The 22,289-nt window shown below is 42.8% G+C and overlaps 1 protein-coding gene across 5 annotated transcripts in view; it reads left to right on the top strand.

The window, feature by feature from the left end:
* The first annotated feature begins 1,130 nt into the window (after positions 1-1,130).
* Positions 1,131-22,289, top strand: part of CLASP1 (cytoplasmic linker associated protein 1) — a 266,484-nt gene continuing 245,325 nt past the window's right edge. For 3 of the 5 annotated variants that reach the window (XM_065931366.1, XM_065931370.1, XM_065931369.1), the window contains exon 1: positions 1,511-1,622. The gene's annotated coding sequence lies outside the window, so the exon portion shown is untranslated. Of the gene's footprint in view, positions 1,442-1,510; positions 1,623-22,289 lie in introns of those variants that run through there. The other 2 variants (XM_065931368.1, XM_065931367.1) reach the window with 2 other exon arrangements.

Consider the following 22,289-nt stretch of genomic DNA (forward strand, 5'->3'; position numbering starts at 1 on the left):
TTCATGTCATATTTTATCAAATCAGACATTCCTGGGACCTCCCTGGCGGTCCAGTGGTTACAAGTATGAGCTTCAATGCAGGGGGCACAGGTTCTACCCCGGTCAAGGAACTAAAATCCCACATGCCACGTGGAGGGGCCAGAAATATTAAAAAAACTGAACATTCCCCATCCTAGTTACCAACATTACTTTCCAATTGTTTTTTTCCCCCCCAATTCAGTTAGGCTGCTTTCTTCACTGCACTCGGTAAAACGCCCACTGCCTCCTGGGTCCTTGCCCCTTGCTATCCTCTCTGGAAAGCTCTTTTATCACCACCCAGCGGTTTTCAAAAGGTCGCTTGTGCTTTCTCCAAAAGATGTCCTCCTTTCTAGATCTAAACAGGAGTCACCTCCTACTTGCCATCGCTACTCCTTCGGCCCACAGTCCGCTCCCTCTCCTGCACTCCAGAGGAGTCTACATAAGGCTTGTCTGGAATGAGTTTCTCCAAGCACATCATCTAAGTCCTGGACCTTCACAGGCAGGATCTCACGGGCGTCCACACACCCCACCAGCAGGAGCTCCGCATACGAGAATCGAGACGCAGGGAGGCCAACTCACACTCCGAGTGGCTTCCCCGGAGCAGTGCGTAATCTCACGAAAGCTTTCAATGTCACATTACAAGTGAGGGTAGGCGCCCCACGCAGCAAAACTGTGGGCCCTTCGAGATCCTTAAAGGGGAGCCCTGCAACGTGCGCAGCTTTTAAACCTCCGAGACACGCTCCCACAGTTCTTCCGAGAGAAAGGCGAGAGAGGGGATGGAAGCCGCCTGCTCTGTGCAGGCACTCAAGGAAGAAAGTCTCCAGGGTCTCCGAGGCGTCCACAGGGCTGGCTCGGCTTCAAAGAGGGCAAAGAACCGTTAGAAAGTTGTGCTTCCGGCTCCAGCGCCCGCGTACCCGAAGGGTGAAGGGGGAGCCTCGGTACGGAGCGTCGCAGGGCGCAGTTTCCTTCGCCCCGGACGCCCAGAGCGCGCGCCGACGCGCGTAACCCAGAAGTGAAAGGCCGGTTCCCTCAGGTAGCCGACCTCCTCGCCCTCACCGGGGGAAGTTCCGGCCGGACGCCTTTTACCCAAGCTTTCTGGTTCCTCCCGAGCTCTACGCTCCCTGCGTTCGGCTGCCCTAACTGCCATGGCCGCTTAGATTCAATCCTCTCAGCCTAGCCTGAGTTTTGCCGCAACTCGCCGGGGGCCCGGCTCCGGCCTGGGCGCCCTTTTCTTAAAGAACCTTCCCCTACGGGTCCCCATCAGGGCCAGTTGACGTTCTCCGAGGAGGCAAGCGCTCCAGGGACTGGCGGGTCCCGCATCCCGTCGCAGCCAGGGCGGCGCCTGCGCCGGGCGTTACCATAGAGAGGCGGGTGCCTCTCTGCTCTCGGTTTACACACTCTATGGTCCAGCCGGGTCGTGGCGGTAAGGCGAAAAAAGGGAGACCTCATTACGCAGGCGCCCTGGGCTTCTGATTTTTTTTTTTTTTTTTAATCCCCGCACCAAGCGCTTAACCTCATTGGGGTGGAGGAGAAGGCGGCGGCCGAGTGGTCCGCGGCGGCAGCAGGAGCGGATAATGCGGCCGTAAGTGCTCGGCTAGGCGAGGGTGTGTAGACCCCAGGCCTCCCAGGCCCCTGCCCGTTCGCGGGGGTGGGCGCCGAGGCGGGGTGCGGGCTCGGTCCAGCGCTGTCACCCGCTCCTGGGCGCACTTGGGGGGAGGGGGCGGCCCTTGGGTGGGAGCTGGGCGGGGAGCGGGAGCTGAGGGCTGTTGATGCAGCCCGCAGACCGCTGGTCCCCCGCCGCTTTGCAGAGGCTTGGGGGTGGCTCTGGGGTCAGCCTGGCTTTGTGTGCCCCTCTCTCTCCTCTCCCGGACCCCACCCCGGGCCCCCTTCCCGACCCTCGTCTCGGGCCTGGTAGGAGAAGCCGCGTTTGAAAAGAGCCGGGGCTTGCGAGGGGAGGGGGCGAGAGGGAGAAACCCCCCACAACTACTCCTGGGCGAGTGGTGGGTGTGGAGAAAGATCGGGAGGGAAGGGGTCCAGCCGGGCCAGACAAAGCCGAGCGCGGGCCGGGCGGGATGCGCAGGGTGCCGGAGGTCTGCGGGCCCGCAGCTAGCTGCTTCGGAGGCTGGGAAGGCGGACAAGTGCTGAGTTAAGCCTTGTGCAGCCTCCTCAACTTGCCTTTGTTGTTCTTCGGTATTGGGAGGGACGCTCTGACGGAGAGGAGTGTGTGGTCTTGCACGTTAGCCTGGTTGGGTACAATGGAACTCATCACATTTTGCTTTCTCGTTTCTCCAAGCCGTCCGGATGAGTCTGGGGTTTTCCAGAGTCTCACTTATTACATAATTTAAAAACAACAACAACCACAACTTGTGTTTATTCCTAGAATTAAAAACAAAAATTAGGTAGAGGCTTGAAACATGTTTAGTTGCATCTGGGTGAGTTTCTGTGTCGTGAGGTGTGTTCATTAATGTTGACCATTTGTCGAGCCTGTGAGCTCTATAAACATCATACTTTCATTTGTAGATATGACTTCCAGAGCTCTAGATTCTCCAGTCCTTTGGGAGGCAGTGATGCAGAAGAGTCAGAAGTGAGAAATAGTTGCTTGCTGCCTTGTACCTTGCACCCTGTTCCGGTGCCAGAATCTGGTATAAATGATGGCTTTAGAAATTGTTGCTTTTGTTACTGTTATTGTGACATTTACTGTCCTCTTGGTCAGAGAAATCCTGGACAGTGGGCTCCTTTTGCTTCTCAAGGGAGTGGAGAATAGTAACATTGATGCAGAGACCATGTAGATAAGAAAAATAACATCACAGTGTCCCAGGGTTACTTATCTTTTCCATTTGCTAAGAAAGATTTAAATTTTGGTGAGCTGTTTGCTTATCCATCTTTGTAAGATTGTGTAATTGCACCTTTTTTAGCAATTGTTACTCAACACTCAGTTTCTGAAATTCATAGCTTATCAGCTAACATGTAGATGTTTTAGGATTTTAAAGTTTTAATTTTTGTTGAGGAGTTTTCAGCTGTAGTTTTGTATTCTCCCAACTAAGGTTAACCAAAGTCAGAAATCCTTTGAAGAGACTGTTGGTGGTAGAGTTGTCAAATATTTTATCTCCATTTTACAATCTAAGTGGTAGTGAATAGGGAAAAAGCCTTTGCACCTTAAATTAGTGTTAGAACTGAAAACCTCCATCTCCTGGAGTGCCAGGATTTTGACCACAGGCTCAACTTTACCTGAAAGAGGTAGACATTTTTTTGTACTAACAGGAAGCAAAAATATGAAGCTTGGTTTTTTATGCTTGAGTAACTACTGCCATAGGATCTCTTAAGTGTAGTTCAGATGATGGGAACTTGCTTTTTATAGAGCAAGATTTCAGATCCTTAAAATAGTTTGACAGGGATGTTGAGACATGAATGGCCAGAAGACCATTAAGTTTATTGTTCAGATGTGTTATGTTTTGTTCACTGGTTTGGGATTTAGATTTTTTTCCCTTTAATCCTTTGTTAATTTTCTCCCACCCTTTTTTTAGATAGCTCAATCTCACAGTTTATAAGTTGGGTGAGATAGTCTTTTTGTACCTGAGGCATAAATTAGTTTTTTCAGACTCCATTTATTCCTTAACAATCTTCTACTTATAAAGTTGTAGCTTTTTAGATTGATGGATAATGCTTTTTATTTTATAGTACTATTGGTAAATGTTATAATCATTTAAGGGATGATAACATATTAGGCTCAGAGCTGAGTTTTGATAACAACTTTGATGATTGCAAGTGTGGTTGTTATATAGTGAAAAGAATAGACAGTAGCAGAAAATAATGTTTGAAAACAGAATCACTGATGATTCAGTCTTTGGTTTGTAAAATGTAATTTAAGAAAGTAAAGTAACCTTTCTTTACTGAATGCAACCAGGTCAGCATCCATAAAGAGTGTGTGTGTTTGGTTAACTGACCTCTAAAGGCCTTTTCTTTTTAGCACCACAATTTCTTGAGTGTTAGGTACGTCTTCACACTGCAGGGCTTTCTCCACCTCCCTTGGGCTTGGACCAGTATTGCCAGGCTGAATGCGTCTGCTCCTCAGTTTCTTATGGCACCTCCACAGAATCCACCTTCCCACCAGCATCTTCAGGGATCCACTTTCTCGCAGGCATCCCTGAAGATGTAGCTCAGATGTGTTCAAATGGCAGCATTTCTTCCGTAATACTTTTGTTGACTTTTCTCCTGTTTCTTGCCTGAAAGTCTCCTCGCTCCCTGTTGATTCCTGTTGTATCCATTACCTTCCTCCTGGGAAGATTCCTCTGGTGATTTATTCTTCTCTAGGTCCTTGAGGGTCCTGGGAGTTTGTAGAACGCTTTGTAGTAGCCTTTGTGCTTGTACTACTGGCCTTGTGTAACCAATCTCTGTAGAAAGTGTGAAGGAATAAACCAATGTATCTTAACTTAGAATAAAAGGATTGGAGCCTTGGAAGAGCTCTTAGAGGCCCCATAGTCCAACATCCTGCCTTTTGTCTGCTGTATTCTGATCTTGAGCCTCAAACCACAACCTGCTTTCCTGTCGCTGGACAGATCTTGATTGCTGGAAAGATATTCTAGACTGTCTTCACTCTGCCCCTCCCCTTTGCCTGTTGATCTTCATACTCTCTGAAGCAACATGAATCAAATCTGTTTCTTTTCCATGAAATAGTCTTTCATTTCCCAGGACAGTCATCAAGCCTTTTCTAGATTTATTGATTAATTTATTAAACCCTTTCTTTAGTTCCATGGTGGCTCAGCTGGTAAAGAATCCGCCTGCCATGTGGGAGACCTGTGTTCGATCCCTGGGTTGGGAAGATCCTGAGGAGAAGGGAACAGCTACCACTCCAGCATTCTGGCCTGGAGAATTCCATGGACTGTATAGTCCATGGGTCACAAAGAGTTGGACACAACTGAGTGACTTTCACTTTCAGGAACCACAAGGATATAGCTGAAAAGACATACATGGGTCTCACACTTCAAGGGCTCACTCACAGTGTAATGGAGGAGACAGATAAAATGTTACAAATTCTTCCCTGAGATGCTGAAGTATGAAAACAGCCCTAGGCCCTTTGTCCCTGCCTGGTTTAAGCTGATATCACCTAAACCAGACACTGTGCTTTCTTTAGACAACTCTTGTTTGTTATGGTCCTTTAAATGCAATATATGAAATAAAGCAGAATTTGATATGACCTGACCAGAATATACAGTTACTGTCTTAGGCTGGGAAACTGTATCAAGGATTTTCAGACATGTGAGCTTTCTGGTTCTGCCACTTCCTAGCCCTATGGCTTTGGGCCATGGGCCAGTTAGATCATCTCTTTGTGTTTTAATAATTTCATCTACAAAAGGAGGGTGAAGGGCAGGCAGTGTAAGCAGCATCTTCTTATAGGGCTGTGTGAGAATGAAGTGATATAATATATGTAAGATGCTAAGAATATACTTAGTAAGTGACTGGCGTATACTGAGTAAGTATATGGACTTCCTGTCATGTATTTATGGTAAGAGCTAATGTAATAATAATAGCAGTAACTGGGACTTCCCTGGAGTCCAGTGGTTAAGACTCTGAGCTCCCAGTGCAGGGGTAATGGGTTTGTTTTTTTGTTTTTTTGTTTTTTTTTTGGTTGGGGGGGGGTAATGGGTTTGATCCCGGTTACGGAACTAACATCCTGCATGCCCCAAGATGCGGCCAAAAAAAAAAAAAAAACAAACCAGTAATCATGTTGCCAGAATCACTTGGAGAGGGTCTTAAAATACAAATTGCCTGGTCTTATTTATCGCTAGCCACTCAGAGATTTTGGTCAGTTAAGTCTTCGTCGGGCCTGGACAGCCGCAATTTTTTAACAATCCTCAGGTAAATCCGAAAAATCCAGTTTGAAAGTTCTGCGTTCTATGTTAATTTAGTCAGTGATTGCATTTGCTTTTACAAATTAAAAAAATTACCAGGTAACAGTCATAGACTCTCCTAAAAGATTTGAACATGGGGGTAAAAGGGAAGGTCTGGCCCCAGATCCTGCTGAGCCCCGTGGGAGGTGATACATCCGCTCATTATCAGTTTGGAGTATGTCTCCTAAAGATGGTTACCCTTGTTTGTAGGAACATCTTCATAATACTAACAGCCAGATTTGAGGGAACAAACCCTGGATTTTCAAAACACTTTTACATTCATAATCTTCTTTGTTCCCTTCAAAAATCCTGTGAGGTAGGCAGTGGAAATACCACCATTATCCTGTCAGTTTACAAATGAGAACCCAAGACCTCGGAGTTAAATCCCAGTACGTGGTGGAACCTTACACCTTGTATTGAAGTTGTGGTTCTGAAGTTGCCTGATCGTTTTTGCCATGTGAAGTCCGCCAGACCAGGTTTCCTCTCTCCTTCAGCGTGTTTATACTTGCTTTTTAAAAAATGGAAATTTAAGGTTTAATAGTTAATGAATATGTTAAGATTTATCTTTTCGTGAAAGAAGGTTTAGAACTGGCCTGTGCCCGTCTTGCTGCCTGGGATGATTGGGCGCGTTTGTCTTCATTCAGCACGACTGAGGTCAGGGAACCTGCCTTCTCCCTCTAGAACGGTTGTCCAGTTAACTTTCTAAGTGGCATGAGTTAAACTTACTTGTAATCCTGTTACAGTATAGCAATAATACAGAAAGTTGAGAGACCAGACAGGGGAAAACCTATATCAAGTCATCCAAACACAGGACTTTTTCTTCCCTTTTTTTTTGTAATCCAAACACGTTTTTTGTATGTATTGAAGTAAAATTGACATGCAACATTATGTTGGTTTCCAAGTGTGTAGCATAGTGATTCAGTGTTTCTGTATATTGTGAAATGATCACAATAAGTCAAGATCCATCACCTTACAGAATTTTTTTTCCTTGGACGAAAACTTTTAAAATTTAACCTGTTAGAAACTTTCGAATGTACAGTGCATTGTTGGTAAACTGTGGCCATCATGCCATGCATTTGCTTTATAACTAGGAGTTTGTGCCTGTTGGTTCCTTTCACCCATTTGCCCCCCTGCCCCCCTCCCCACCTCCAGGTTTTTTCATAGTGTCCCTGTTTTTTAGTAAGTCATTTTAGGTCTTGTGTGTTTTATGAATAGTTTCCATGTAATGACATAGTGTGCATCATTTTGATTTTTAGTAACTTTGCCATATTTGATTTGGTAATGGCAGATTTTGGTAAACTGGGATCCTTATTTTGTTGACTGTGCCTTGCAACTTGTGGGGTCTTAGTTCCCTGGCCAGAGGTTGAACCTGGGCCCTTGCCAGTGAGAGCGGACTCCCAACCACTGGACTGCCGGGAAATTCCTGGTAAACCAGGATGCTTGATATGCAGGTATATATATATATATTTATATATTATACATCAAGATATATAATACTATATATTACAACAGTGGCTGTTTTTGCCATGTAGCTTGCTTTTTTGTGTTGTTTCCTTTGGATCAGTTCTAAGAAGTAAGAATATTGGGTGACTTTTGATACATATTTGCCTGAATGCTGACTAAAAGCTTGTATCTGTTAAAAATGTCCCCAGCAATTTAAGAGTGCTTGACAAAAATTTTATCAAGTTCTGGTAATAAAGTTTACTTTTTTTTTTTTTCCTGTGAGAAGTATAGTACAGTTGAACTGGATATTACCTACGGGTGATCTCTTTCACTTCCACGGTTCCCATGTCCTGTGTTGCCAGAGCTAGTGTGTCTTGTGATAGGCATGGAGGAAAACACAGCTCTTGCTTTGTGGGCAGACTGGTCTGCTTGTCGACATCAGAATGTAGTCTTAGGACATCTCCGTACCTTCCCTTCAAGTGTTTCTTTAAACACTTGTGCTCAAGGGCCTTTCCTGAAATACTTAGTGACCAGAATGTCTGGTAGTGGGGGTGAGACATCTGTGTCTCTAACAGTTCCTCCAGTGATGCCGAGGCCACCAGAGCCCGAGAGCTGCCTCAGGACTACCTTCTAACTGACTTTCTGCTCAGTTCCTCCACAGAGCACGTCTCTCCTGTGGGTCGAGCAAGGGCTTCCTTGTGAACAGAGGCCTGTTGTCTAGAGAGAGTGAATTGTCTAGCAGCTCCCTTCCTAATGTAGAGTAGCTGGGTTCATTCTGCAAACAATAAGCCAGTCTTTCCAAGAGTCGTTGAGCTGCATAGAAACAGCTCCTTCTCTGAAGTCTGTTTTACTTGAGTTCTGACAATCATGGAATTCTCCAGACCCAAGCCATGTCCTGCCAAGCCTTTGGTTGGCTCAGGGGTGGCAGACAGACCTCCTGTCCCAGTGGAGAGAGCCATCATGGACTGAACACCCGTCATGGGCCAGGCGCTAGGCCGGGTGCCACAGGTGCTCTTTTGGCAGGTCTTAATAGCAGCATTTAGAGGTAGATGCTATCTTCATTTAATAATGAGAGGAAGTTGAGCCTTAGAGCACTTGAGTGATTTGTCCACACTCATGCAGCTGCAGAGGAGCAGAGTTTGGCTCTTGGATTTTTCGGTTTCCTTTCCACTTTTCTCTGTCTTTCCCAGCACAGGTTATTTTTCCTGCAGGAAAGGTCAGTGGGCTGTCTTGGGGGAAAATCTGCTGCTGGCATCCGGCAGCATCTGGAGAGGCCTGTTTTCTGGTCAGGAAGGATGTAGGGATGCTGTCTTCTCATGAGGGTTTCCATGAGGGTTGGTTGGATCTGGGAACGTACAGTCCCTTTTGGACTTGAGTTCTTGATTTGAGATCTACCGTTGGACAAACCAGACTCCTAAAGACTTTGTATGAACTTTTTTTTTCTTTTTACTCTGGTAAAATATGCTATTATAACTGTTTTAAAGTATACAGGTGAGTGGCATTAATAACATTCACTTTGGGCAGCAGTCATCACAGTCTGCTTCCAAATCTTTTCCATCACCCCAAACAGAAACTCTGTAAGCAGTAAATACCCATTCTTCTTACTTCCTCAGGCCCTGGTCTCTATGAATTTGCCTATTCTGGCTGTTTCATTAAAGTGGAATAATTATATGTCCTTTTGTGACTAGTTTATTTCACTTAATGTTTTCAAGGTTCATTTATATTGTGACCTGTGTCAGAATGTTATTCCTTCTTAATCGCTAAATAATATTCCATTGTATGGATACTCCAGTTTATTTATCCCTTCACCTGCTGTTGGAAGTTGGGTTGTTTCCACTTTCAGACTATTGTGACTAATGCTGTAATGTATGTTGGTTCACAGATTTGTTTGAATCTCTGCTTTTAATTCTTCTGAGTGTATACCTAGGAGTAGAGTCACTGGATCGGGTGATAATTCTGTGTTTGGCTTTTTGAGGAGCTGCCTGATTTCCCGCAGTGGCTGCACCTTTTCACATCCCAGCAGTTCTGTGCGAGGGCTTCAGTTTCTCCAGGTCCTTGTCAGCGCTTGTTACCTCCGTTTGTTTTTTAAAAATCGTAGCCATCTTAGTAGGTGTGAGGTAGTCCTCACTGTGGTTTTGATTTTTATTTCCCTACTGACTAAGGTGTTGAGCATCTTTGCTTGTGCTTACTGACGGTTTGTATATCTTCTTTGGAGAGATATAAATGCAAGTCCTTTGCCCATTAAAATAAAAATTGAAGCATAGTTAATTTATAATGTGTGTCTGGTATACAACAGTGCGTCAGTTATGCATATGTGTATATAATTTCATATTTTTTCCATTATAGCTTACTACAAGATGTTGAGTATAGTTCCCTGTGCTATACAGTAAGACCTTGCCGTTCTCTGTCCGTTTTTATTTATTGACTGATTTATCGTTGGCTGTGCTGGGTCTTCACCACTGCACGTGCGCTTTCTCAGCTGTGGTGGGGGGGCCTCTCTAGTTGTGGTGTGCCGGCTTCTCGTTGCAGCGGCTTCTCTTGTTGCAGAGCATGGGCTGTAAGGCTCACAGGCTTCCAGAGTTGTGGTACGGGCCTTTGCTCGTTTTTAAACTGGATTGTGGGAGCGCCTTGGACAGAAGAGCCTGGCGGGCTGCAGCCCCTAGGGGCGCAGAGTCTGACGAGACTGCAGCAGCTGAGCGCACGTGTGTCTTTTTGGTTCAGAGTATTAGGCGGTCTTAAATATTCTGAACGTTAAGCTCTTAACAGATACATGATTTGCAGATATTTTCTTCCACTCATTCTGTAGGTTGTCTTTTCACTTTCTTGATAATGTCCTTAGTAATTTTGATGAAATCCAATAAATAAGTTTTTTCATACTTTTCGTGTTATATCTAAAGATCTGTTGCCAAATCTAAGGTCATGGAGACTTATTCTTATGTTTTCTCCTTAGAGTTTTATAGATCCAGCTCTTCATGCATCTTCGTGACCCGTTTTGGGTTAGTTTGTGTAAACGGTGCGAGGTTCAGGTCTAACTTAGTTTTCTGTGTGGCTGTCCAGTTGTCCCAGCACCCGTCTTCGCAGGGGGCGCTAGTGGTAAAGAGTGAAGTGAAGTCGCTCAGTCGTGTCCGACTCTTTGCGACCCCGAGGATTGTAGCCCACCAGGCTCCTCCGTCCATGGGATTCTCCAGGCAAGAATACTGGCGTGGGCTGCCATTTCCTTCTCCAGGGGATCTTCCCGACCCAGGGATCTAACCCAGGTCTCCCGCATTGGAGGCAGACGCTTTATGCAGGAGACGCAAAAGATACAGGTTTGATCCAGGGGTTGGGAAGATTCCCTGGCAGAGGAAGTGGCAACCCACTCCAGTATTCTTGGCTAGAGAATCCCATGGACAGAGGAGCCTGGTGGGCTTCGGTCCATGGGGTCGCAAAGAGTCAAGACAGTCAGCCTGAAGCGAGCTAGCAGAGCACAGGGAAAACTGCTCATCCTGTTACCACCTGCGTTTGTGTTGCGCTTTGGGCTTTGACCGCACACCTCGCTTCCAGCACCTCCCGCCCCTCCCTGCTCTCTTCCTTGTGACAGGATTCGTGGGTGTTGGATGTTATAGCTTTGCTGCCTGACGCATGACATACACTTAGTAATTGAGTTCCCTTTCTTTAGATTTTGTCTAGTCTCATGTTACGATGGAGAGTATAAGGACCTTCAGAGTAGACTGTATATTTCTTTGTTTTTCAATTTCCAACCTTCTTTTCTCCCCCATTCACTCTGATGCTCAATCCAGTACTGTGTAAGGGATGTGCTTAAGTTTTATTGGCTGAATTGTGAAGCTAAACTTAGATCTTTGCGAATATATTTAGGTAATTGCAGAAAATTAATCTTTTCTTTGGCTGTACTTTGCAACTTGTGGAGTTTTTTTGTTTGTTTGTTTTTGTTTTGTTTTTCTGGCTGTACCTTGAGGGATCTTAGTTCCCTGAACAGGGATTAAACCCAGGCTCTCGGCAGTGAAGTGCCAAGTCTTAATCACTGATCTGCCATGGAATTTCCAAAAAATTATTCTTAAAACATTAGTAATCAGTATATTATAAAGTTCTTTAAGATTTAAAATTCAGGTTCTTTTAAGTCATCTTCCCAAATGTGGGGATCGATACCTTTCAAATGCCATAGGAATTTTCAAATGTATGTAACATTTGATACATGGATAAACCTCAGGCTGCAAAATGTGGGGTTCATTTCATGGATGGTTGAAACATTTTTAACTTGTTATTTATGATTATGATGAGTTTTAAATTGGGAATTTTACTCACTTTAGATGTGATTTTTGTATATCTAGATCTTGCCTTTTCATTTTTGACAAATGCTCTTAATTTCAAAAATTATTTTGAATTTGTGTAATGAGTTTATATCACTTTCTAACAGGAAAATTAAGTATCATTAGAAAATTCTTCTTTTGCCTAGAAATCCCAAAAGTTAACTAGTGGGAAAGTATCTGATCTTTCTCTCTGAGTCTGTATTATCAGATTTCCCTCCCTCACACTCTTGCTGTTCCGAAAGATCTAATGTTACTTGTCCTAAGTGATCAGACCTCCCTTGGGAGTCCATTCTATAGTCTGCGATCCAGATGCCCAGGAGAGAGCCTTCGGTATTCTGTTTTCTGGTAGGTTTTGACTCATAAGTAGGTATTTCTTAGCATCTTGTTATAGAAACACTTTTATCATGAGATTCTGGTTATTCATCCAGTGCTTATTTTAGCAGATCCTTATTATTAACAGTGAAAACAAAGAAAGGAATTATTTTATTCTTGTATTTTCTAGCTCTGAACGATATAACAACATCAGAGAGGCCAGAGCAAACCCAGTACTTGAGATGCTTTCAAGCTAATTGTCAACCAACAGAGTGATTCAGCAAGAGCTTGACCTCCCTTAGTAGAAATAATGGCTTATGCCAGGGAGAGTAGGAAGGAGAGATGCTGACTGTTTTGCTTTGCTACCTCTGGCCTTATTTATGGAGACTTTGGGCCTGATGTGCATCTTAATCTTAAATCGTTGTCTAAAAAGTCTGATTTGTGAAGTATTTTTGTTATTTAGTAGATGCCTGTCCAGACATGGGATCCCATTCAGAGAAGGGTGGCTTTTTATAAAAAGAAATGTGCTCCTGCCCCGCCGTTCGCGGCAGAGTTGATGTTGGCTGACGAGGGCGGTATTTTAGCCTGTTGCTGATTGAATTCACCTATTGGTGGTGAATGCCAGTGGCCTGTGACTGCATTTATAAAGTGAACATGATGGAAAAATCTTTTTATCCTCTCCTTCATTTCAGAATTTGGAGTCGATTTCTGAAATTGCCAAAGAAGCATTTGTTTAGACAGTGTAACAGTATTTAGCTGAATTTTATAGTGATTGTTGTGTGGAATCGTGGAAGAGTGAGCAAGCCCTGGAAGGTGAGACACATCTTGTGATCATTTGCTTGCTAGATCTGTTTTGGGGTGGCATGGGTGACCGAAGGGGATGTAGAAAGTGTGTACATAGGTGTTCCTGAGAATGGGCCTAAAACACAGAGCTTAATGAGCACTACTACTGTTAAAATAAGAGAGTTACTCCAGGGTGTAGCTGGGTAATCAGTAGGGAAAGGACTGTGTACCCTGATCCGAATCCTCAGTAAACTCCACTGTTTGTCCTGAGGACAGAAAGTGGGGCCGACAGCCCTGTCCCCAGTGAGCTCCACTCCAAGGAAGGGAGGCAACTGGAGAGATGCTTAGAGTGCCCTGTTGGTGTGTTGAATCCACATGGGGGGCTGAAGAAGGAAGGGCTGCTCGTCTGGGAGTTGGGGAAGGATGTGTCCCTTCCTGTTTTCATCTGAAGAATCTGAGACCCTGAACAGGTCCACGCTCCCGGTTGGGCGCTCTGGGGCCTGTCTGTTGCCTTCCATTTATGAGAGAGCTGTGTTGGCCGGAGACCGAGCTTGTGACAATGGACAGGGAGCCACGCTGACCCCGTGGTCTAATGTGAAGTGGCCAGGGAAGCAGCCTTGCTGAGAGAAGCCCGAGAGTAATCCCTTTCAGAGAGCCCTCCCTGAGTCTTCATAAAATCCAGACTCTTCTATTTTCAGGTCTTTACTTGAATCACCAACTGATCATTCAGTTTTGGAATTTTGGGGGTGGGGATTAGACATTGTGCTTTGGAAAGTTGGTTGCTATTGAGATGGCTTCTGGATAGATATGGCATTATTAAAATTACATAATTTTTACTGTAGTCGTAAGCTTATTACATGAATTATTGGTTGTAAAATTTTTTTTAAAGCATACCTCGGAGGTATTCTTGTGGGCCTTATGAGCAAGTTTAAATCTTGTATATGAAAGTTCCATTCATTTGTTTAAATTACCTAGAAAGAAGAGAGAACTTCCAGTTAAATGCATTAAGTTTTTAAAATTATAAAATATGTATTTCTTTGAATGGATAATACATACACATAATTTAAAATTCAGGTTTCCTCTTCTCCTGTCTGCCATCCACTCTCCCCTGGAGACCCCAGTGTTATTAGTTATGTGTATGAAATAGTGCATATATATGCCTTCTCTCCACTCTCCTTTTTTGTACAGATGTTGACTATTGAATTTTGTTTTTATTTTTTTACATTAATATATCTTGGAAATTAGTCTATGTCAGTACATTAAAGGCTTCTAAATAATTTTTTTTTGAAAATGAAGAGTATGGTTGAATAGTATGCCGTTGTATAGCATACCATAATTTACTTAGCCCTCTGTTAAGGAACGTTTAGTTTTTTCTAGTCTTTTGCATTTATAAAACTATGCTGTGAAGAATAATCCTATAATTATTTTGCATGTATATGAATAAATTCTTAAAAGTTGACATTTTGGGTTGAAAATTGTATCGTTAATATTGTGAGAGATATTGCTGAATTATCCATCTTAGAGATTTTAACAAAACCTAGATGGCAGTAAGAGAATCCTGTTGTTAATACACTTAAAACTGTAATTATATAGAAGCATATGACCTAAGAGTAATTTTGTAGACACGTATGATGCTGTCTTGTTATTTTTGAATTAAAACATGGCTATAGTTCAGTGATCAAAAATGAATTGAGCACTTTTTTCTTATTACTTGTGGGAGTTTTTTTTTTTTTGCCAGTTTTTTTTTTGTGGTTGTTGCCAGTTTTTGATTTTGCAAGCATTCCAAGACTGAAAGAGCTTAGGAAATACACTTGCTTCCCTATGCATGCATGCTAAGTCACTTCAGTCATTTCCCACTCTTTGTGACCCTATGGACTGTACCCTCCAGACTGTCTGGGATTCTCCAGGCAAGAACACTGAAGTGGGTTGCAGTGCCCTCCTCCAGGGAGCAAACCCGTGTCTCTTAGGTCTCCTGCATCGGCAGGCAGGTTTACCACTAGCGCCACCTGGGAAGCCCTTGCTTCCCTATAGGTGTAACCAGGGCCATCATGTAGAGATGAGTGTAGAGAGGGACATGCACAACTTACTGAATGGTTAGCTTTTAAAATGTTTTTCGGTTCTTTGTAGCAACTGATGACACCTATGGTTTCAGGTTTCCAGTTCCTTATGACTTTACACATAACTTTCTGGTATTTACTGGGTACAGTTATGCTTATACTGGAAAGAATATTAACATACTTCTTAATGTTTTAAAATGTGTATTTCCTTTGACTAGATACTATATGTACATGGTAAAAAAGTTTAAAAGATGCACCAGGTTAGAGTGAGATGTAAGCCTTCCTCCACCCTTTTTATCATTCTTCCACATCCCATTCCCAGAGGCAGCTGCAGTTTCTAGCTTCGTAAATGGTCTTCCAGATAACCTATGCTTGTGCGGGCTGGCAGTGATGTCCTGTTATGACCACTGTTATTTATTCATTTAGTTAAACCTTCTTTTGTGCTGGGTCTTGCTGTGGTGTGCAGGCTCTTGTCTTCTTATGGTGGGCGAGCTCCTCTTGTTGCGGATTACGGGCTCCAGAGCCCACGGGCTCAGTAGTTGTGGTGTGCAGGCTCAGCTGCTCCGCAGCACGTGGGGCTTTTAGTTCCCTGACCAGGGGTTGAACCCGCATCCCCTACGTTGCAAGACAAATTCTTAACCATTGGGCCACCAGGAAATTCCCCAGGAGCACCGTTAAACTTTAGCATTTTCTTTTCTTTAAAAGTTTTTTAATTGATGTGTGTTGATTTACAATATTGTATTCGTTTCTGGTGTACCCATGTCTTCTCATACTCTTCATTATGATTTCTTACAGCATATGGATTATAGTTCCTCACACTACACAGAAGGACCTTCTTGGCCGTGGGTTTTGTGTATCGTAGTGTATCTGCTAATCCCAAGCTCCTGATTTATCCTCCCCCCCCGCCACCTTTTCCCTTTTGGCAAACATAAGTTTGTTTTCTGTGTCTGTGAGTCTGTTTCTGTTTTGTGAATAAGTTCATTTGTATCATATTTTAGATTCCACATACAAGTGATGTCCTGATACTTGTCTTTCTCTGTCAGACTTCAATTAGTATGAAAATGTCATGTTGCTGCAAATGGCATTATTTGATTCTTTTACTGACTGAGTAGTGTTCCATGGCATACATGTACCACATCTTCATTCATCTCTCCGTGGACATACAGTTTGTTTCTATTCCTTGGTTATTGTGAATAGCGCTGTTGTGAACATTGGGGTGAACGTATCTTTTCAAATTAGAATTTTCTCCAGATGTATGACAAGAAGTGGGATTCCTGGATCGTATGGTAACTCTAGTTTTAGTTTTTTTAAAGAAACTCCATACTGTTCTCCATAGTGACTGTACCAATTTACATTCCCACCAACCCAGTGTAAGAGGGTTCCCTCTTCTCCAGACCTTCTCCAGCATTTATTATTTACAGACTTTGTTGGTCATCCTGGCCAGTGTGAGGTGATATCTCATTGTAGTTTTGATTAGCATTTCTCTAATAGCAGTATTGAGCAGCTTTTCATGTGCCTATTGGCCATTTGTATGTCTTCTTTGGAGAAATGTCTGTTTAAGCCTTGTGCCTATTTTTTGTTTAGGCTGTTTGTATTTTTGTTATTGAGTTTTAAGAACTGTTTATATATTTTGAGTACTAATCCCTTTTTGGTAGTAGTATTTGCAAATTTTCCCTCTCATTCTGAACATTGTCTTTTCATTTTGTTTATGATTTCCTTTGCTATGCAAAGGCTTGTAAGTTTGATTAGATCCTGTTTGTTTATTTTTGTTTCTTTTTGGGAGACTAACCTAAGGAAACCTTGCTATGACTTAGGTCAGAGAGTTCTGCCATGTTCTCTTCTGGAAGTTTTACGATGTCATGTCTTGTATTTAGGTCTTTAAGCCATTTTGAGTTTTTTTTTGTATGGTTTGAGCATGTGTTCTAACTTCACTGATTTGCATGCAGCTGTCCACCTTTCCTAACAGCCACTTGCTAAAAAGACTGTCTTTTCTGCATTGTGTATTCCATCTCCTTTGTCCAAGGTCAGTTGACTGTAGGTGTGTATGTTTATTTCTGGATTTAACATATATTTTAAAAAAATTACATAAATAGTACATTTTCACTGTATAGAAATAGAGTGTTAATGCTTTGGTGTGTTTCTTTTCATACTTTTTCTGTGCACCAAGAATGTAAGTGACTACTTTTTATGTAACATGCAAACAAAAAAATCATAAATGTGTAGTTTTCTAGTTTGCTTTTTTCCCCCCACTGAATTGATTGTATATATTTTTCCAGGCCAAGAAGTGTGTGTTTTCACTTTGGTTTTCAATGTCTTCATGGTATGCTGTTGTTTAGATGTACTGTAATGTCTTTTAGAATTTCCTTCTCTGGAATATTTATTTTCATCAAAAAGGTTTTTTCACGAACAGCTGCAGTAAACAAGCTTATACATTTTAATGTACTTAACAAATTATTTCCTTAGATGAATTCTTAGCTTTGGACCTTTCGGATTAAGATGTATATTGAAAGCTTATTGATAGATGTTTCCAAATTGTCCTAGGCAGTGATGAATTTTATTCTCATCAACAGTGTGTTAAAATGTGTATTTGCTTATATTAAATTACATTCTTAAGTGATGTTTAAAAAATTTACTCTTTTTATTTTTATTTTTTGACTGTGCTGGGTCTTCACTGCTGTGCGGACTTTCTGCAGTTGTGGAGAGTGGGGCTGCTCTCAGGTGTGGAGAGTGGGGCTGCTCTCAGGTGCAGAGAGCAAGGGCTGCTCTCTCGTGGCGGTGGGTGGCTTCCTTTGTTGCAGAGCACCAGTTCCAGGGTGCGTGGACTTCAGGAGCTGCGGTTCCTGGGCTCCAGAGCACAGGTGCAGTAGTTGTGCTCAGGCCGAGTTGTTCCAAGGCATGTGGGATCTTCCCAGATCAGGGGTTGACCCCGTGTCTCCTGCACTGTCAGGCAGATTCTTTACCACTGGACCACCAGGGAAGCCCTTACGTGATTTGTTTGAGTGTGGGACTAGAGTTAGGTTCTTTTTGTTTTTTTGTATTTTAAAGAAAACCATGTTGGCGATGAGTAGGAATAAGTCAGTGTTGGAAAAACATTGAGGCACTCACCGCTCAGTTTGAAAAGTGAGCATCTGTATGTACAGTTCAGTACATAGTAACATAGGCAAGGCACAGATCTCTTTTTGTCCTTTTCTTTTGGAAATTTTTTCCCTAAATTCAGAAAATATGAATATAAAAATGTTATTGTAGTAATAGCAGTGTTCTGTTATAGCTGGTCTGAGAAATATAGCAGAATTTCCCTGCTTGTTACGTGTACGCTCAGTAAAGTACAGATGTAAAGTCTGCGTGCTTGAAATCCGGGTGAGTGGTGGGTGGGTTGGAAGCCACATGTGAGGCTGTGTTTTCAGTGTCCTGTTCTTGGCTTAGCTGATGTTGCTGATTGTTTTTCTCTGCCCGGTTACTTACACTGCAGTGGAAAGGTATGACGCTAACCCTAATAAGATTCAGTGATTAAATGAATTTGTAAAGCCTTATTTCAATTTTTTATCTTCACTGTGCCCAGAATTCCTTATCATTGGAAGCTCTGACTGTAGGTCTTCTCAGCTCATCAGATGCTGTGTCTTCAGTCTGAATCTTTCTGGAGCAAGGAGTGGGAAGCACAGAAGATGATTTGGGGTGAGAGCCGTAGAGCTGTAGAGCCTGTGTCTTCGTGGCGGTGCACCCGGAAGGGCCTTCCCTGGGGCGTCCTTGCGCTGTTTCGCTGTTGTGGGCTCCCTTTTCTCTTTGTCTTCTGAGGAATCCTCAGAAGAACAGCTGACGCTGCAGGAAGCGCTGCGGCACACCGCGTGGGCATCGATTGCTCGCTTGTCCCTCCCCGCCTGGTGGGCCTGGGGCCCGCTGACGGCTGCATCTGGCAGGTCGGCCCGCGCGGCAGGTGCTCGGCGAACTTAGAAACTGCGACCCAAAGCCTGCCCACCTTGTGTGCGTTCTTTCACTCTTCCCTCTTTTCATTTTGGAATAATTACATAGTCACAGGAAGTGGCAAAAGTAGTAACCGTGATTCTGCTCACCCTTCAGCTGGTTTCCCTCAGTGGTCACCAGTTACCCTTTCTCTTCCTTTTCTTCCCCACTCTGGCCATGCCTTTAGCTTGCCGCAGGCCTCGGTGGGAGCCCTGAGCTCTCTGAGCGAAGGCTCGCTGATGAGTAGGTTACTTCTGGGGTGCACGTGCTTCCTCCTCTTTGCTCTTTGTCTCGGGAGCCCCTGCTTAGCATGTGTCGCTGTGCCTGGACGAGTTGCTGCTCTCTGTTCAGGCTATTCTGCTCTTACTTTGGGATCTCTAAGTGTGGTGTCTGTATGCTTCCTCTGTAGGTCTTTTTCCTAAGTTATGTGTGCGTGCGTGCTAAGTCACCTCACTTGTGTCTAACTCTAGCGTCCCCATGGACTGTAGCCCGCCAATCTCCTCTGTTCATGGAATTCTCCAGGCAGGAATAGTGGAGTAGATTGCTGTGCCCTCAACCACGGGATCTTCCTGACCCAGGGATTGAACCTGCATCTCCTGAATTGTAGGTGGTTTCTTTATCCATTAAGCTACCTGGGAAGCCCAAGTTATGTGTACACAGGTCTAAAGTACATAGAGGGTTGTGTGTATTCTTGATAAGAAAACAGTAGCTGTGACCTGGTGGAAATAGCCCTGGATTTGGAGTTAAAAGCTCAGGTTCAGATATTGATTCTGTTTCATACTGTGTGACCCTGGAAGTTTCCTTGCTTTTGAATCTGTAAGTAGGCATGACAGTAACAGTCTTAAACAAGTTTTGTAGGGGAATAAAGAAGGTAGCATTTGTATAATCACTTAGTGGATTGGAAAGTGCTATTTCAAATGTGAAGTACCTGTGCTTATTTTGAATTGCTGAAATGAAACCCAAATGTTAAACTATTGCTGTGTTACTTCTCTATAGCTTCTTTATTCATTAGCAGAAAAAAACTCCCCATGCTTTTTATACCCCAAGCCCTCTTACACCTTCTGTCTTTACATTGAGTAACCAGTACTTAATCGGGTTTTCTTTTTCTCTTGTGGGTGTAACCCAGCTCCCTTGGGAAATTTGGGATGGCCATGTCAGCTGTCATGCTATCAAATGACGTATCAAATGCTCTGCTCTCCTCTTCTTCACCTAAGCCTGGGGATTTAGTGTTTCAGAACCTGTTAGGAAATCTCTTGTGTGAGTATATATGCTCTTTTCTGCTAACCTTTTCGGTAGGTTTCACTCTTAGAAACCAACTGTTAATATGGTGCTTAAAACTGAGATTTCTATTTTTAAAGAGAAGACCTCATCTGTATATATATGAAGTGAAGTGAAATCGCTCAGTCGTGTCCGACTCTTTTCGACTCTGGATTGTAGCCTACCAGACTCCTCCGTCCATGGGATTTTCCAAGCAAGAGTACTGGAGTGGGTTGCCATTTTCTTCTCCAGGGGATCTTTCCAACCCAGGGATCGAACCCAGGTCTCCTGCATTGTAAGCAGACGCTTTACCATCTGAGCCACTAGGGAAGTTCATATATATATACATATGCACAAATATATGTATGGAGTAAGTAGTCAGTATAAAAATTGGGGATAATATGAAAAGTTTAAGATTTATTTTATCTATTTTTTGGCTGCACCATGCAGCGTGCAGAATCTTAGTTCCCCAACCAGCGATTGAACCCAAGCCATAGAGTTGGAAGTGCGAGTGCTAACCACTCCACCGCCAGGGAATTCCCCGAAAAATTTACGATTTAGATAACTGGCAATTGTTCTTTTAAAGGTGATCTAGTTGCAGATAGACTGTTTTGAATCATTAAGGGACAGACATCTATAGAACACCACGTTAAACAAAAATGAGTGCACACTGTTCTCAAGTGCATGTGAAACCTTCTCCCGAATAGATTATATGTTGCGCCATGAAACAAGATTCAGTAACTTTAAAAGGATGGATGTCATTTAAAGTATGTTCTCTGAACTACAGTGGAATGAAAATAGGTATCACTAACAGAGGGAAATTGGGAAATTCACAAATATGTGGAAATTAAACAGCACATTCCTAAATCACCAGTGGATAAAAGAGGAAATCAGGAGGAAAATTAGGAGGTAGTCTGAAATGACTGAGAACAAAAATACAAGGTAGAATGGTAGTACTGGTTGCTCAATAATGTGAGTGTACTGCTGCTGTGCCATACACTTGAAAGTAACTGAAACGGTAAATTTTGTGTGTGGTTTTTACCACAATTAAAGAAAGCCCCGCAGTAATTCACTGTTCAAGGATGAATGTTGATTTAGTGCTTACTGTGCTCTGTGCACAGAATTAAGCACCATACCATACCTTTGGGGATGCAGTGAAAGCAGTGCTTAGAGGGAAATTTATAGCTATAAGCAGCTATATTTAAAAAAAGAAGAAATATCTTCAATCAGTAATCTAAACTTCCATCTTAAGAAACTAGTAAGAGAACAAACTAAAAGCAAGCAGAGGAAGAAAAAAATGAATACTAAATTAGAAATAAGTGAAATGGAGAAAAAAGCAAAAATCAACAGACCAAGAATTGAAGAGATCTACAAAATTGAGAAGCCTTAAGCTAGTCTGGCCAAGAGAAACAAAGACAAGACTCAAATTAATTAAATCAGGAATGAAAGAGAGGACATCACCACCAACCTTACAGAAATAAAAAGGAATGCGAGAGAGCACTAGAACAGTTACACGCCAACAGATTAGACAACACAAACAGAATGTATGCATTCCTCGGTATTGACTCAAAAAAAGAAAATCTGAATATCCAATAGCAGTAAAGATATATAATTAAAAATCAGGAAACATCTCACAAAGAGCTGCAGCTCAGATGATTTCATATTTGGTGATTCTGTTAAATCTACCAAATGCAAATTCTCTGCAAACTCTTTCAAAATAAAGAAGTATATAGAATGTCTCTAGTTTATCTTTTGAGGATATTATTTTTGTTAACAAAATCATACAAAGACATGATGGGAAAAGAAAGTTACAGACCAGTATCTTTATGACTATAGATGCAAAAAAAAAAAAAAAAAATTCTCAACAAAATTCAGGCAAACTGAATCCAGCATCTTATCAGAAGGATTATACACTATATGGCCAACTAGAATTTATCCCAGGAATGCAGGGTTGGTTTAACATATGGAAATCAGTGTAACCATAATAGTAAAGGACAAAAATCACATCATCATCACAGTTATTGTTGCTCAGTCGCTAAGTTATGTCCGACTCCTTGGAACTCAATGGACTGCAGCCACCAGGATTTTCTGTCCTTCACCATCTCTCGGAGTTTGCCCAAACTCATGTCCATTGAGTTGGTGATGCCATCAGTCTTCAACTGATGCCTTCAATCTTTCCCAGCATCAGGGTCTTTTCCAATGAGTCAGGTCTTCGCATCAGGTGACCAAAGTATTGGAGCTTCAGTTTCAGTATCAGTCCTTCCAGT

Source organism: Muntiacus reevesi, chromosome 3 (assembly GCF_963930625.1).
Source record: "Muntiacus reevesi chromosome 3, mMunRee1.1, whole genome shotgun sequence".
Lineage (NCBI taxonomy): Eukaryota > Metazoa > Chordata > Mammalia > Artiodactyla > Cervidae > Muntiacus > Muntiacus reevesi.